The sequence below is a fragment of the Nycticebus coucang genome, chromosome X (assembly GCF_027406575.1).
Source record: "Nycticebus coucang isolate mNycCou1 chromosome X, mNycCou1.pri, whole genome shotgun sequence".
NCBI lineage: Eukaryota > Metazoa > Chordata > Mammalia > Primates > Lorisidae > Nycticebus > Nycticebus coucang.
The window spans coordinates 182,304,760-182,323,382 of NC_069804.1; the positions used below are offsets into that span (position 1 = coordinate 182,304,760).

The window sequence follows — 18,623 nt, forward strand, 5'->3', positions numbered from 1 at the left end:
CCCCACTCACAAAAATTGATTCAAGATGGATAAAGGACTTAAACTTAAGGCATGAAACAATAAAAATCCTCCAAGAAAGCATAGGAAAAACACTGGAAGATATTGGCCTGGGGAAAGACTTCATGAAGAAGACTGCCATGGCAATTGCAACAACAACAAAAATAAACAAATGGGACTTCATTAAACTGAAAAGCTTCTGTACAGCTAAGGAGACAATAACCAAAGCAAAGAGACAACCTGCACAATGGGAAAGGATAGTTGCATATTTTCAATCAGACAAAAGCTTGATAACTAGGATCTATAGAGAACTCAAATTAATCCACATGAAAAAAGCCAACAATCCCTTATATCAATGGGCAAGAGACATGAATAGAAGTTTCTTTTTTTTTTTTCAAGACTTGATTTATTTTTTTTTTAATTTTTTTATTAAATCATAACTGTATATAATGATATGATTATGGGGCATCATACACTCACTACATAAACCATTTGACACATTTTTATCACAGTGGTTAACATAGCCTTTCTGGCGTTATCTCAGTTACTGTGCCAAAACATTTACATTCTACATTTACCAAAGAAGACAGACGAATGGCTAACAAACACATGAAAAAATGTTCATCATCTCTATATATTAGAGAAATGCAAATCAAAACAACCCTGAGATATTATCTAACCCCAGTGAGAATGGCCCACATCACAAAATCTTAAAACTGCAGATGCTGGCATGGATGTGGAGAGAAGGGAACACTTTTACACTGCTGGTGGGACTGCAAACTAGTACAACCTTTCTGGAAGGAAGTATGGAGAAACCTCAAAGCACTGAAGCTAGACCTCCCATTTGATCCTGCAATCCCATTACTAGGCATCTACCCAGAAGGAAAGAAATCCTTTTATCATAAGGACACTTGTACTAGACTGTTTATTGCAGCTCAATTTACAATCGCCAAAATGTGGAAACAGCCTAAATGCCCACCAACCCAGGAATGGATTAACAAGCTGTGGTATATGTATACCATGGAATAGTATTCAGCCATTAAAAAAAATGGAGACTGTACATCCTTCGTATTAACCTGGATGGACGTGGAAGACATTATTCTTAGTAAAGCATCACAAGAATGGAGAAGCATGAATCCTATGTACTCAATTTTGATATGAGGACAATTAATGACAATTATGGTTATGGGGGGGAAACAGAAAGAGGGAAGGAGGGAGGTGGGCGGGGCCTTGGTGTGTGTCACACTTTATGGGGGCAAGACATGATTGCAAGAGGGATTTTACCTAACAATTGCAATCAGTGTAACCTGGCTTATTGTACCCTCAATGAATCCCCAACAATAAAAAAAAAAAAGAAAGAAAATATCCTCTAACTGCCAACTCTATGACAGTCCCATGAGACAGCTGTGAGATGGCATCCCCAACATTTTTGTATCAGTGACCAGTTTCATGGAAGATAATTTTTCCATGGACCAGTGTGGAGGTGGTTTTGAATTAGTTTACAAGAAATTGATCTATCATGGTCTGCGTGCAGTCCGACCTCTCTGTCAGTGATAATCTGTATTTGCAGCCACTCCCCAGCACTAGCATTACTGCCGCAGCTCTACCTCAGGCATTAGTGTCTCGTAAGGAGTGAGCAACTTAGGTCCCTGGCCTGCACAGTTTACAGTCACACTCGTGCTGTATGAGAATCTAACACTGCTGCTGACACGACAGGAGGCAGACCTCAGGCGGCAGTACAGTGAGGGGAGCAGCTGTACATACAGAAGTTTTGTTTGCTTGCTCACCACTCACGTCCTTCTGTGAAGCCCACTTCCTAACAGGCCACAGATCGGTGCCAGGCCATGGCCCAGGGGTTAGGGACGATAGCTGTGAGATTTATTGAAATGAGCAAAGCACAAATTTTAATTTTGAGTCACTTTCTGTCTTATAGGTTATGCCCACAGTTTCTTGAGCAATTACAATAGGTTAGCTGCTATAGTAAATACTTTACATGGCTTAGTTCCTTTAATCCTCACAGTAATCTTGCAAAGTAGAGGCTACTATCACTTCCACTTTACAAATGTGAAAACTACGGTTTCAAGAGGTTAAGTAGCTTGTCCAAGGTCATGTGTTTGGTGACTCCTTAACCACCATATCAAGTTCAGATTAGCTCACTTCGGTCTGGGCTTCATATGCAAGGCAGAACCTTGAACCAATAGGACTGAGGGTAGCATTTTGTGAAACAGATGGAAAAACAGAAGTTAGATATATATTTATTAGCACTTTGCAGATGGAGAATTTTTGGATGGAAAGCAGTTGTATAACTGTCCAAACTTACAAAATAGTCCAAGACTCGAGCCCATGTTGTTCTTTCTCCTAACGGGAATAAGGGTTCCTTCACTAGGCTAAAGCCAAGATCACTGCTTGTACTGTGGATCCTAACTCTTTCTCCTAGATCTAGAAAAGTGATGTTTAACCAGTGTACCATGGCACAGCAGTGTGCCAAGAGGAGATCTTAGGTGTGCTGTGAAATTTGTTAAAGATCATTAATTAAATTATTTTCAAAAGATGTTAAAGCACAGTAAATATATTCTTTTTCTTACTCTTTTTTCTTTTATCAACATAATTTAAGTATTCCGTGGAGTTTACCTATGGATTCAAGTATACCGTGAGAGAAAAAAGGGTGAAAAGCACTGATCTAGAGCTTCATCAGTTATTCTCTGTCTTCTACAGGAATAACCTCTTTCTCTGGGCAGCCTTTCTCCCCCACCAAAAGTTAAATATGATTATGTCCAAAATCTTCTTTCATTAAAAATCACTCCTCCCATCTTTATCTCAACTGCCTGTCAAGCTACTGAGCTATCCATCTCCTACTTTCACAGTCATTCTTTTGGAAGGAGTTGTCTATACTCCGTGTCTCTACTTCCTCATATCCCAATCACTTCCTTCCCACTGAAATCTGGCTTCTGTCCCCAACACTCTTACCAAAGTCATCAATGACATCTTTGTCTCTAGTGTTTCCAATTGTCATCTTGCTTAATTTCTCAGCAACAGTCAATGAACTTGATTATCACTTCTTCTCTGAAACAGTTTTTCCTTTGGTTTACAAGACATGGTGGTGTTCTCCTTTTTTCACCCTCTTATCTCTCTTTCTCCTTTCCTGGCTCCTTTTTAGGTTCACTGTCTCCCTTAATCATGCTATATTATTCATTTTATACGTTATTAGATTCAATGTATTATTATGTTATTCAGGATTTACATTCCTGCCCATGAGGGATATTGGCCTGTGGTTTTCTTTTCTTGTGCTGTCTTTGTCTGATTTTGTATCACAGGGTAATACTAGCTTCTTAAATTTAGAATTTGTTTTTTTTTTTTGTCTTCTATTTTCTGGAAGAGATTACATAGAGTTGGTGTTAATTCTTCTTTAAATGTTTGATAGAATTTTCCAGAGAAGATATCTGGACCTGGTGAGTTCTTTTATGGGAGTTTTAAATTTATGAGTTGAATTTATATAATAGGTATAGAGCTATTCACACTGTCTATTTCATATTGAATGAGTCATGATAGTTTGTATTTTTTAAAGAACTGGTCTATTTGTCTAAATTATCAAATAAATGTGTGCTAGAATGTTTTGTAGTGTTCCAATAGTATCATCTTTATGTTTGCAGGGTCAGTAATGACATCTCCTGTTTCATTCCTGATAGTGCTCACTTGTGTTCTCTCTCTGATCTATTTCTCTGGAGAAGCCTGATTAATTATTATGAAGACAAAAAGGGATACGATAGCCCCTATCTCAGTATCTGGGACAGAGTAGGTGCTTAGCGAATGAGAATCCCTTCTCCTGCTTCCCTTTACATCTTCACATGATGTATACATTGTGTATTTCATATATTTTGCAGCTTTGTTGTTAGATACATACATCTTTAAGGTTGTTATGTCTTCTTGTAGAATTGAATCCTTTATCTTTCTTTCTTCCTGATAATATTTCTTGTTCTGAATTCAACCAAAGTAGGCAGAATAATGGGCCCCCAGAGAGGTCCACTTCTTAATGCCCAGAACCTGAGAATGTGTTAGATTACATTGCAAAGGGGAATGAAGGTTATAAAAGGGATTAAGATTGCTAACCACCTGACCTGGACATGGGGAAGATTATACTAGATTATGTGGGTGGACTCAATGTAATCACAAGAGTTCTTGTAAGTGGAAATGGAGGCTTTAATAGAGAGGACCAGTGAGATGGCAGCATGAGAAGGACTTGGTCCATTACTGCTGGCTTTGATGAAGGAGTAAGGGAACAAAAAAACATGAAACATGGGAAGCCTTTAAAAACTAGAAAGGGCCCGGGCCTGCTAAACAATACTGACAACTGCAACAACGACAAAAATAGCTGGGCATTGTGGCAGGCGCCTACAGTCCCAGCTACTCAGGAGGCTGAAGCAATTCTCTTGCTTCAGCCTAAGAGTTGGAGGTTAATGTGAACTATGACACCAGGCACTCTACTGAGGATGACATAGTGAGACTCTGTCTCAAAAAAAATAAAATAAAATAAGAAAGAAAGAAAGGAAGGAAGGAAGAAAGAAAAGAAAAGAAACTAGAAGGTGCAAAGAAATGGATTCTCCACTATAGCCTTCAGAAAATAACAAAACCTTACAGACACTTTGATTTTGTTCCAGACAGACATATTCTGGACTTCTGATTCCTAGAACTTATGTTTGTATTTTTTTTTTTAGTCACTTAGTTGGTAGTAATTTGTTATAGCAGCTGTAGAAAACCAATATATCTATTTTGATATTAGTAGAGCCATGTAGGATATTTTTGTATTAGTATTTGTAATCTTTTTCTATCTTCCCACCCCCAAAAGTGACGAGTTTGGTTCAAATGAGAAATCAGTTTCAAATGCTGGTTTACACGTAAAGATGATCTCTATTTCTTTCAATTCAAATTATGTTTCATTGAATATCATGCAGCATATCTAATGTGACTTCTATTCAATGTCTAATCAGATATTTACAACAAAATATTCATATACATTTACCCATAATGAAAACATGCCATGGTCATAAGACTGAATTATAATGATATATTCTTTTTCAGTCCAAGAAATGTCCTAATTGTTAAAGGAGAGAATTAAATAAGATCTCTCTATAAGGAAATAATAAGCATAGCTTTTTAAAATTCACATGAAACTATACCATGAAATTATATAATTTTATCTATCTCCATCCTTAAATCTTTAATAGATTTTATATTTATAGGTGATCTCTGTTTTTGACTAACTCTTAGAATTTGAGTTGGGTGAGGTAGGTGATATTTGGCCACTCTTTAAAAGTTGCAATTCTGTACCATTTCTTAAATTGAGTTGTGATTCACATACAGTTAAATTCATCCATTTATAAAGTATGTGATTCAGTGGCTTTTGCTATGTTCACAAGGCAGTGCACCCATCGCCATTCTCCAATTCTGGAATATTTTCATCACCCCCCAACCAAAGAAATCCTATAGCCATTATTAGTCACTCTCTAATCCTCCTTTCACCCAGCCACTAATATGCTCTCTGTTCTTATGGGTTTGCCTATTCTGCAGTAAATTCAGTCATAACACTGAACATAATGTTTCAAACTTCATACATGTTACAGCATGCATCAGCACTTCATTTCTTTTTATGGCTGAATAATATCCCTCATAAAAATGTATCATATTTTGTTTATTTATTCCTCAGTTGATGGACATTTGGGTTGCTTCCACATTATGGCTGTTATGAATAATACTGCTATGAGCATCTGTGTACATGTTTTTGTGTGGGTATATGTTTTCAATTCTCTTCAAATATTTTTCCTTCTTTCCTTTTCTTTCTTTTCTTTCTTTCTTTCTCCCTTCCCTTCCCTTCCCTTCCCTTCCCTTCCCTTCCCTTTTCTTCTCTTACTTTGTCGCCCTCAGTCAAGTGCACTGGCTTCATAGCTCACAGCAACCTCAAACTCTTGGGCTCAAGCAATCTTCTTACCTTAGCCTCCCGAGTAGCTAGGACTACAGGCACTAGCCAGGACACCTGGCTAGTTTTTCTGTTTTTAGTAGAGACAGAGTTTTTCTCTTGCTCAGGCTGGTCATGAATGCCTGAGCCCAAGCAATCCATCTGCCTCAGCTTTCCAGAGTGCTAGGAATATAGGTGTGAGCCATCGTGCCTGGCCTCAGTTATCAGTTTCAACCACTAGAAGTAGAATTTTGGGGTCATATGGTTTATGCAGTTTATTCCTTTTTGAGGAACTGCAAAACTGTTTTTCAAAGTAGTTGCACCATTTTACATTCCAACACCCAATGTGTGCAGGTTATAATTTCTCCACATCATGTTTGTTAATGTTTGCTTTGATTGTAGATATGCTTGAATGGGTAAAGTGGTATCTTACTATATTCTATAGTCTTGGTTGGTATTTCCCTAATCTAATTATGTAGAACATCTTTTAGTGTGCTCATTGACCATTTGAATCTTTTCTTTGTAAAATGTCTATTCAAATTATTTGCTTATTTTTTCTTTTTTTTATTGAATCATAGCTGTGTATATTAATGCATTTATGGGGTACAATGTGGTTTTATATACAATTTGAAATCATGTCAAATCTACTAAGTGTAGAGTACAAATGTATTTGCCTATTTTTTATTAGATTATTTGTCCTTTAATTTTTGTGTTTTAGGAGTTCTTTACATATTCTGGATGCTAGAACCTTAACAGATATATGACAAGCAAATATTTTTCTCCATATCTGTCAATTTTCTCCCTTTTCACTGAGCTACAGGTGCCACCCCCAGCTTTGTTTTTATTACTAAGAGTTGTCTTGGCTAGATGAGGTTTTTCCTGTTTCCATACAAAACAAATAACTATTTTCCCAAATCCAAAGTATGATGTTGGTATTTTAATGGGGATTGCATTGAATCTATAGATTGCTTTGAGAAGTATAGACATTTAAAAATGTTGATTCTTCCCAGCCATGAGCATGGCATGTTCCTCTATTTGTTAATGTCTTCTGCTATTTCATTTCTTAGGATTTCATAATTCTCTTTGTAGAGGTCCTTCACTTATTTTGTTAGGTATATTCCTAGGTATTTAATTTTCTTTGACACTACCATGAAGGGAATTATGTCTTTGATTAGCTTCTCAACTTGGCTGTTGTTGGAATATACAACAGCTACTGATTTGTGAACATTGATTTTATATCCTGAGACGTTGCTGTATTTCTTGATCACTTTTAGGAGTCTTTTGCTTGAGTCTTTGGGGTTCTCTAAGTATAAGATCATATCATCAGCAAAGAGGGAGAGTTTGACCTCCTCTGTTCCCATTTGGATGCCCTTTATTTCCTTCTCTTGCCTGATTGCTTTGGCTAGAACTTCCAGCACTATGTTTAATAGTAGTGGTGATAGAGGATATCCTCGTCTGGTTCCAGTTCTAAAAGGAAAAACTTTCAGTTTTACTCCATTCAGTATGATGTTAGCTGTTAGTTTGTCATAGATAGCTTCAGTTTAAGAAATGTGCCACCTATGCCTATATTCTTAAGTATTCTTGTTAGAAAAGGGTGCTGAATTTTATCAAATGCTTTTTTTGCATTTATTGACAGGAACATATGCCCTTTGTTTTTGTTTCTATTGATATAGTGAATTACATTTATGGATTTGGGTATGTTAAACCAGCATTGCATCCCTGAGGTGAAGCCTAAACAATATGAAACATTTCACAAATTTGCATGTCATCCTTGCACAGGTGCCATGCTATTCATCTCTATTATTCCAATTTTAGTATAGGTGCTGACGAAGCAAACACCCAACTCATGCCGATTTCCAGTTTTTTCAGCACCATTGTAGAAAACAGTGTTAGTTCCCTATTGAGTGGAATTGGCACCATTGTCAAAAATAAGTCAATCATAGATGTATGGACTTATATAGCTATTGGTCTGTATGTCCATGCTTATGCCACTACCAGACAGTCTTAATTATTGTATCTTTGTAGTCAGTTTTAAATTGGGAAATTTGAGTTCTCCAACTTTGTTTTTCTCTTTTAAGATTGTTTTGACAATTCTGGATCCCTTGTATGTTCATGTGAATTTAGGATCAGAATGTCATTTTTGCAACAACAACGAAAAAAGGTTTTGATTAGGATTGCATTGAATCTGTATATAATTCTGGAGAGTATTGTCATCTTTAAAATATTAGGTCTTTAAATCCTTGAAAATAAGGTATCTTATATCATTTATTTAGATCTTTAATTCCTTTCTCACATGCTTTATAATTTTTGGTGCACAAGTCTTGTACTTCTTTTGGTAAATTTATTTCTATGTGTTTTATTTTTGCTGATACTACTATGAATAGAATTGTTTCCTTTATTTCATTCTGGGGTTGTGTTGATTATACTGTTAAGTACATCAAAGATATTCTTAATCTATGTTCCTGTGTTAATTCTAGAATTGCCATCGATTCTTTCTTATAATTATTTCTTATAATTTCTTGATAGATTTTAAGCTTTGCCAGGAATGAAGGTAATGAACAAAGATTTTTGTACACCAAGCAAATATTTGGGCCCTGCCTATGACTGCTGATTTATCCCTAGCACCAGCCCATTATGTCATAGGTATACAATGAATAAATATTGACTTGAATGCAATAGAATTTTGAGTTTTTCCTACAACCCACAGAACCTAGATGAACTTGGGTCAATCTAAGGAATTTTGATGTTTTTTGGAATGTGGAAGGCAGACTAGGCTAGGACTTCTTAACCATCCACAGTGAAAGACCAATTTAAAAATTTCCAATTCATCACAGATCAATAGTTTTCTAAAATACAATAAAAATAAACCACTAGAAACATGAAATGAAAAGACATGCAAAATATGAATTTGCCTTTATTACATTCAATAGATATAAAACTATTCTGCCAAATTGCTGTAACATTTTTCAATGCTTAATCTCAATTTCTGTACTTGCCTTGTTACATAGGAAACCACATTTTGTGTACTGACAGCTGTCTGTGGACCACAGTTCAAGTAGCACTGGGTTGAGTAATCTCTAGAGTCTTTAGTGTAGATTTCCTGCTCACAAGCTTTTTAGGACACTAGAATGTCAGCTAATTGAGAACAGGCAAAACCTACAGCATTATGCAGAGCTCAAGTTACTAGATTCTAGAGAGAGTTGTAGGAGTTTATCTAGAAAGCAGTACTCTTGAATAGAAATCTGACTGGGGCACCTGGGATAGACCCAGAACTCACACCGGCATTTTAGCAAGAGCACACATATTTATGACATGCACTTTTGCGTGTACTAATATATTAGAGGAAACACTGGCTTATATTATGTGAAACCTGCTATGTAGAACTAAAATCCAAATTAATAGCCTCTATTCCAGAGCAAATTTATCTACCTAAAATGTTGTGGCCTCATTCTTCATACATGCCCTTTATTAAGTATCGAATTTCAAAATCATTCAGTGTTATGTTATTATTTTTCAGGATGAATTGTCTTACTTTCCTCTTTGGTTTTTCTCTTCCTGGCTGATGGAGCTTTATTACAGAATATATTTGCAGCATCACGTCAGTGTGACTAGTAACACCAGATGCAAGCACAGATACCAAAGAGCCTGTTTAAATGCATTGCATTTCCAGGGAGAAATACTTAATAAAGAGAAAAGATAGGAATTTTTACTCCAGGGTGCACAATGGCCCGTTCTCAATCAGCCGAGGCTAATGGAAGCCTGGCTGGCTTGAGAGGAGACAGATGTGGCCCTTTTATCCTGGGATGACTCCAAGTAAATCAGTATTTGCTGATAATTTTCAACAACTTTTAGCCTTTTTCATTACTTTCAGCTTGCATCTTGGAATGAAACATAGCTTTTCCACTTCACTTCTGGGCACGACTATGTAAAATATTCAGAAAAAAAAATTCACAAAATAAGTAATTAGATTTCCTAATGGTAAGAAATGTGATTGGACTCCACAGTGCTGATTTAATAACCATGTTGATGAACCAGCAAAATTCTTTTTATGAGTTGAATTGTGTCCCCCCTAAGTTTCCTGTGGTGAGGTCTTAACTCCCATGACCTCAGAATGTGACCTGATTTGGAGATAGGGTCTTTATAGAGGTGATCAAGGTAAATTGAGGAATACTAAACAAGTATGACTGGTGTCCTTATAAACAGGAAATTTGGACATGGACATGGGCAGAGGGAAGATGGTTGGTGTAAAGACACAGGCAGAAGACACCTACCTACAGGAGGAAGAGGCCTGGAACCGCTTGTTCCCTATAGCCATCAGAAGAAACCAACTCTGTTGACACCTTTATTTGACACTTCCAGAGTCCAGAACTATCAGACAATACATTTCTGTTCTTTCAACTACTCAAAATGAGACATCAGCCATCCAAATCTATAGTCCTTTGTTATAGCAGCCTGAGCAAACTGACATAACTATGGTCCATCTCTTGTGGTCCAACTGTGGTCCATGCTCCCAGAAGCATTCAGAGTAAGCCAGAGCTATTTGTTCTCTCAACCAACTGTTGTGTGTATGTAGGAATCAGGGTGTGTGCAGATGTGTACATGTGGGTAGTGCAGTATATGCATGAAAAGAGAAAGTGAATCCTGGGGAGATGTCCTCGAGGCCGTGAGAATGCAGAAGCCCCAGGGAGACTAAGTCTGCCAGTTTTCTTTCCCAACTCTTTACAAGCTTATAAGGTTAATAACAAAGATTTTTGTACACCAAGCACACCTTTGGGCCCTGTCTATGACTGCTGCCCTGTCTATTCTCTTGCTTATTTAAAGAACGTTAACTCTTTTACCTGCCACAATCTCAGAAAGTAATAAAAATCAAATCTCCATTCATCTGCCACTTCTATGCATCACACAAGCTCCTAGAATGTATATGACTACCCAGGTTTGCAAAGTTGGGATATAGAGTTATGTTACCATCGCCCAAAGGGGGCAACCATTTGGAGACAAAGTTAAAGGGGAGAGAGAAAAATCTTCATGGTGCTGTGCACTTGTGACCCATGGAAGGTGACTAAATTTTCTCTTGCCTCAGCTCTGTGAATTTTTCTGCTGTACCTGGTCAGAGGAAAGGCTTTGGAAATATTGGCTGATGGTGTGGTTTGGTGATGCACAGAAGAGTTAAGACTGGGCCTGAACTTAATTTGTGGTTATTTTGTGGCAACTTGGGGGAGAAAAAAGCAACCATCAATTTCTCTGTGATGATTGTACCCCTGGTTCTACCTTAGGGCATTCTCGTCCACTCCCCAAAGCTTCTGTGGCTTGGTATGATCTTGATGGGCAGACAGGAAAGGAGAATCCTCTCTGCAACTTTCTGGTCACTTCAGGAGGCCTAGCTTTCAGGAGAGCAGACTTATCTGGGAGTCAGTCATTTCAAGACAAAACCATACAGCTTGCCCCCACTAGCTGCTAGAGACAGTTAAAGAGTTAGCCTGTTTCAGGGAGGGGGAGTCCTTTTTCTCACTCTCCAAGCAGACATTTATTGGGCTCTAGCCATGTGTCAGGTAACATGCTAGGTGCTGTGGAAAGAGTAGTTACCAAGATAGATGTGATCCTGGCCTTCATGGAACTTCCAGTCTGATTTCAGGGGGTGAAATAAAAACTTTGCTGCATGCAGTCAATGGACCAAACTCTGGACTTTTGTCAAAGATTCATTCACTTATTCATTGAACAATTCATTCGTTTAGTGCCAACTCTGTGGCAGACATGGCATAGGCTGGTGAATAAAGACTCTGTATCCTCTCCCCTTAGGGGGAGACACAGTAAATAAACACAGAGACCAGGAGGGATACACAAAGGACAGACCCTTTGTCCAGTAGGGGGCAACAGGAGAAGGCAGAAGTGGGGCGCCTAAGGCCTCCATGAGGAAGAGCCATTCAGGCTGCAACTTGAAGGATAAGGAGTTCACCTGGTAAAGGCAGGAAGGGTATTACGGGCAGAGAGAGAGGGGGTACCAAGGCTTTCCTCCAACATCTGGCCCCATTATGGGCAATTTGGTTTCATGGGACACCAGCCTGTTTGCACTTGGAGAGCTCTAGAGACTCCAGTTTTCAGAGAAGTCTGAAACCATGCAGGTATGATGGCACATGAAGCGTTTGGAGAACACAGATTCAATCTAGTCTGGCTAGTTCACGGGAGCTCGGGATAAAAAAGGGTGAATTTTAGTGTGTGCGTGCTCTCATCTGTCTTAGGCAGAAGGCTTAACTGAGTTTGGATAGGTAAGTTGGAAAAGGCCTGTGAAGCCTCGAATGCCAGGTTAACAAGCTTGGACCTTATCCTGAAGGTTGTGAGGTAATTCTGGAAAGACCAGGTATGTGTTTTACTAAGGGAAATCTGACAGTAGTGTGTGAATGGATTGACCAACTGGCTCAAACTTTGTCTCCTATTCTAGAAAGTAAGCTCCCTGGGAGGAAGGACTAAGTATATTTTGCTTAGGACTAAATCCTCAGCACAGTGTCTGGCATGTAGTAGAGCCTCAATAAATACTATTTGAATAAATGAATGAATAAAGTTACTGCAAATTTCCAGACAAGAGATGGTGCAAGGTTGAAGTACATAGCGATGAGTTTCATATGATATTGAGATAAAATCAATGGGGCCAGGTAACCAAAATGTACATTAAGTACTCAGCACTGATGAAGTATTCAGTAAGTGGTAGCCATTTACCAGCTTCATCCCATGGTAAAATCTAGACTGGCTTGCAGTTTTCTGGTATAGGGCTCTAAGAACATATTGGTACTCAGCAATCCTCAACAGCCCGCTGGGTTAGAGAGTAGCCTGTACGGGAGTGGGTGTAAGTGGAAGGGAAGATAATAAATGTAGTTAGAGATATTGAATTAGAGAAACCATAGTGAGGTTATTGGCAGTAATGATCCAGGCGGCATGATGAGCAGCTCTTAGCTTAGGTACTCCTTACTATTACCAGCAGCTTTACCATCAGGCAAGGGCCAAACAACAGAAAAAAACAAAAGCCACTGTTATCCCGAAAGCTTGGATCAGATTTGAGTCCCAGGCAGTGTGGCTGTTACAGGAGCTTACTGTCGGGAGAGGCACTCCATAGGGTCAGGCTTAGGTTACACCAGCTTCTTGCGGAGATTTGGGGGAGTCTGAGATTTTTTTGGCTAGCAATTGGAAAACAGGGGATGAGGAGGAGGCTGACCGGTCACTGTCACTGGGAAGAGGTCTGTTAAGCAGGATTACTCATGGTCGAGGTTCAGCAGTCTGACGTCTTACCTCTGCTAGCTCTCAGGACATGAGAAAGCACAGGAACATGGCACCTAGCACTCCTTTGCTCCTCAAAATATCTGAAGAGTTTCCAACAACTGCAAATATCTACACTGGATTCTACTCTGATTGTGAGCAAATACTTGAGGACAAATTATGTCTTCCTCCCTCCTGGCCAGCTGATTCCTCCATCTCCCTTCTCCTTTCCACTCCTAACAGGTCTCTGAACACCAGAGGCCCCACCTGCCAACCCACCTTCCCAGCTTTCCGCCTGCATGTGTGTGTCTCCCCACCCACCTTGCCAAATGGCTGCACAGGCTCGCCAATGCTCTCGGGCTGCAAAACTGCCAGTTGGCATTGGCTATCTAAACCACAAAAAGTGCTTTTTCTGTAGTAATTTACTTTATTTTTCTTTCTTTCTTTTTTTTTTTTTTGTTTGTTTTATTGAGACAGTCTCACTCTGTCACCCTGGGTTGAGCATTGTGGTGTTATCATAGCTCAGAGCAACCTCAAACTCTTGGGCTCAAGTGATCCTCCTGCCTCAGCCTCCCAAATAGCTGGGACTATAGGTGTCTGCCACAATGCCTGGCTAGCTTTTTTTTTGAGACACAGTCTCACTATGTTGCCCTTGGTAGGGTGTGGTGGCATCACAGCTCATAGCAACCTCAAACTCTAGGGCTTAAGCGATTCTCTTGCCTCAGCCTCCCAAGTAGCTGGGACCGTAATGTCTGGCTATTTTTTTGGTTGTAGTTGTCATGTAGTTGTTTGGCAGGCTCTGGCTGGATTCAAACCCATCAGCTCCAGTGTATGTGGCTGGTGCCCTAGCTGCTGAAATACAGGTGCTGAGCCTAGCTTTTCTGTTTTTAGTAGAGACAGGGTCTCGTTCTTGCTCATTCTGGTCTCGCATTCCTGAGCTCAAGCAATCCAGGCGTCTTGGCCTTCCAGGGTGCTAGGATTACAGACAGGCATGAGCCACTGCACTTGGCCTTGGTAATTTACTTTCAAATGACTTATACAGCAAAGACAATCTTGTCAACGTAGCCAGTCCTGCTCATCATAGTTCCTCGGGCTTTGGTGAAAATGGATTTTATTTTAAGAATCACCCAACAGCTTGAACCCAGGATGGAAGGCTGAATAGGCCTCCCTGGGACATCTGCAAAGCCCACTCCAGGCAAGAAATGAGGTAATTTGACTCTGAATGAGGATGACCAGGCTGGGTAATGCCCTCTCCATGTCCCACTCCATGGGACACTGATCTTGTTTTCTATCCTTCAAGCATATTTCCACCATTTTCCATTGAGCAGTGAACAATAGAGAGCTGGCCCTTCCATGAGTACTGGAGGTTGCCCGGGCTTGCAGATACCCTACTCTGGTTCTATGCATACAAGGTAGGAATACCTTGACTGATCATGACCAAATTGAATCCTACATTTTTTTTTTTTTTGAGACTGAGTCTCTCTTTGTTGCCCAGGTTAGAGTGCCATGGCATCAGCCTAGCTCATAGTAATCTCAGACTCCTGGGTTCAAGTGATCCTCCTGCCTCAGCCTCCTGAGTAGTTGGGACTACAGGCACCTGCCACAATGCCCAGTTAGTTTTTCTATTTTTAGTAGAGACTGGGTCTTGCTCTTGCTCAGGCTGGTCTTGACCTCCTGAGCTTAGGTGATCTACCTCCCTAGGCCTGCTACAGTGCTGGGATTACAGGTGTGATCCACCAAGCCTGGCCTGAATCCTACTCTAATCAAGTGCTGACCTCAGTGATGAGCTCCTGTCTTTGGATTCTTCCAGGAAGATTCTATTGCTCAGCTTTACCAAAATTTTTTGAGAGCAAATCAGAAATGTGATCAGTATGCTCCCTTGGTAAGCTGGTCACACTGAATTCTGTGGAGGAATCCCTGAGCTTGGTAATATCTTAGCCATTGTTCTCAAGTACCTCATAAGATAAAATTTACATTGACCATATGATGTTAAGACAATTTGATAGCCATGATCTTATTAAAATGCACAACTCAGTGAAGGCCACATAAGGTAGGAATTGTTACCCCACTAGGATAGATGAAAAAGCTGAAGTTCCAAGAGGTGAAACAACTGGGCCCAGGTAAAACAGATTAGACGTGGCTGAACTGACACCTGAACTTAGATTATTCACTTAGATTGCTTACTTCCCAGGTCAGTATTACTTTAATGCCCTCACACTAGCAGGTACTTTGCCTGTAAGGGATCATGTGAAGCCAGAAGACAAATGGCATTTATAAGAGTCATATGAGGGAAGGGTGGCAGCTGAACTGGACTTGATTTTTTGCCATCCTATGTTGCAACTTTGCTCAAGTGGTATGGGGTCAGGCTGCTTTGGTTTTCAGCTGTTCAAGAGGTTCACTTCTGTCAAATATTTGTGCCTTATGCAGGTCAGCTGACCCACAAGCATGTTCTCTAGTCTTGGAAATTTCAATCAGAGTACTTTGATTTTCACTGAGAAGACCTGATTTCTTTCATATCTAGAATCATAGATTCTTAGAGCTGGAAGGTAATTTCAATCATTGATCCAATTTTTTCAATCAACTTACTAGGAAACTGAGGCTCAGAAGGCAGTGACTTAGTCAATGACACAGCTAGTTATTGGCAGAAATGATCTTCAGGGGCCATGACCTCTCTTCAGGTTTTAGAAGATTTTTCCTATAAGACTTCACAGCTTGGGAGGAGGACCCACAGTAGATCTCCATGGGCTCTGAAGAAGATGCCCACTCCTTTACATTTTTACTCCAGGCATTTTTGGATTTAAGGGGATACAAGTGAGATGACGACTCAGGTATCACAGCAGGTTTTGAGCTAGGGAGGGGGAAGAACACTGCTGATAAAGCCGGTGGAAGTCAGGCAAGACTGGGCAGGAAGTCATGGCCAGTCATGGCCTGACACTAGGTGCTTTGTGACTTTGGACGAGTGCCTTAACGATAGTTGTGACTCTGATCTCTCCCTTATCTTTAAGATGGGTATAATACCCACTCTTGGGAATATCAAATTAGGGGGCAACCTATATAGACACATACACACATACGTGTGTCTATCACAACACATATTGATAGATAACACGTGGAAAGATATACATCTCCATGAAGTCCATGAGACCAGATCTCCCTTGTCATTGTTACCACTTGCTATGGTTTGGTGGTTTGTTCCTTCCAAATCTCATGTTGAACTTCTGTCCTCAGTGTTGGAGGTGGGGTGTAGTGGGAGGTGTCTAGGTCATGGGGCGGATCCCTCATGCAAGGCTTGATGCCCTTCCCCCTTCTCGCTCCATTGGCTCATAGGAAAGCCGGTTATTTAAGAGTGTGGTGCCTCCCTCCACTCTTGCTTCCTCTTTCACTGTGTGACCTGCCTGGTCTCCCTGAGCCTTCTGCCTTGATTGGCAGTTCTCTGAAGCCCTCACCAGAAGCAGTTGCTGGCACAGCACTTCTTGTACAGCCTGCAGAACTGTGAGCCAAATAATCCTGTTTTCTTTATAAATGACTCAGTCTCAGGTATGTCTTTATAGTAACTCAAAACAGACTAATACACTGTCATTCTTTATTTTGCTGATAGCACCAGAAACCAGGTAGCATTAACTTCAGCACTGAAATCCAGCCATGTGTTGATATTCTGTACATATACACTGTCATTAACTATCAGGGCTGTAATAAGGACTAAGTGAAGAAAATTAAAAAACATGCATCTCTCAGAGTCTGGCACAGAGGAGACCTTAGTGTAATGAATTGAAGATAGTGCTAAGAACATCAGCCAGTCCTCTTGGTGGCCAGTCATGCTCGTGAGCCCAGGTGAATTGAAAAGGGGTATTGCAGGTGTTTGTGGAGAATCCAACAATATTCAAGTGGAGAGTACAGCTAAGTGGGGATAGCATTCAACTCAAAGGTTCTGCAGTGACAACTAGTTGAACCTGGCTGGTAATTAAATATGGGCACAGGTGTGGCCTGTTTCTCTTTTTCCTTATGTGACTTAGCAACTTATATGACTGAAACTAGGGGCATAGATGGCATTGGAACTAACTGGAATCTTCCCTGGCTCTGTGTCTTCAAGTTGGTAGGTGATCACAGTGGTTACATAATGGTGGAACAATTGGGAATTGCAACAATTAAGGGATAGGAAGGTGGGAAGTGGCCAAGACTTTCAGTGCTATAGACAAAATAGCCTAAGGCTTCTGTGTCATCACCTGCCTGCCTGTGGAGGAATCAACCAGACCCAGCTGGAGCCTCAGGGCTGACAGAGCTGGGCTGTGTTGTGTCACATAGGAAGTGAGTGCCTGCTTTGTGCCACAAAGTCCCCAGCTGAGATCCTGGCACAAAGAAGGTGCATAAGAAACATTTGGTGAGTGAGTCCAGTTGGAAACTCATGGATTATTGAGTACCACAGAGATTTTGTTTGTGTGAGTTATAACTGTTGCTACTTAATATAAATTAAAACTGAGAAAATTGAAATGTGTTCTTTATTCATTCATAAACTACATTTTATGAAAGTAACCATTTTTTCCAAGACAAAGATAGTGAAAAGAGTGGCATTGTTTTATGAATTTGCAAATCTCTTTAACATTTCTCTTAATAGAAGACAGCTAAATTTTTCTACTTGTTTTTACCTTTAATATATTGTGATCTCATGTGTCAAGCTATCTCTTGAATACTCCACTGTATACTACTGAGTGGAAAACAAATACCTAATGACTTAGTATTATTGTGAAAATAGTCTCAACATAGTGGACCCTATTAAAGGCATTCAGGAATCCCAAGTAATCTATAGAACTAGGGCATAGATTTAGGAGTGTCATTTCTGGGTCATGCATATTTTAGGCTTTAATATTTTTAAGTTGCTGTCCAAAATGGTCATCCCAGTTTCTACAATCAGCAGAAGTGTTTGAGAGTTCCATTTTCTCACATCTTAGTCAATATGGTATTATCAGACTTTTTAAAGTTTACCAGTCTAACGGATATGTTTTTAATGTGCTTTTCCCTGATTACTAGTGAGATTGAACATCTTTTCATGAGCTTATATGATTTCCTCTTCTGTGAATTCCATGTGTCTATTTTTTGGCCCAATTTTAATGTATTTTTTTCAGTATTGATTTATAGGAGTTCTTTATATATTATTGATACTAATCCTTTATCAGGAATAAATGTTCTAAATACATTTTCCATGATATTGCTTGATGTTCTATTTTTTCCTCTGGTGTCTTCTCCACGTAAATGTTTAATTTTAATGTAATCAAAATTATCAACCTGTTTTTATAGGTTATTTTTTTAGCTTTATGTAACTTTTTCTTGTCCAGAAGTTATCAAAATATTCATATAAAATTTTCCTCTGCAAATTTTAAAGATTTTATTTTCACAATTCTTTAATGTACTTGAAAGTGGACCAAGATTTGGGGGA

General features: G+C 39.5%; 1 non-coding gene across 1 annotated transcript; it reads right to left on the reverse strand.

Moving 5' to 3' along the window:
* Positions 1 to 7,681: 7,681 nt before the first annotated feature.
* LOC128578745 (U6 spliceosomal RNA) lies at positions 7,682 to 7,786 on the reverse strand. Its single transcript, XR_008377878.1, has one exon. It is a non-coding gene; the product is annotated as a U6 spliceosomal RNA (small nuclear RNA).
* Positions 7,787 to 18,623: the final 10,837 nt, after the last annotated feature.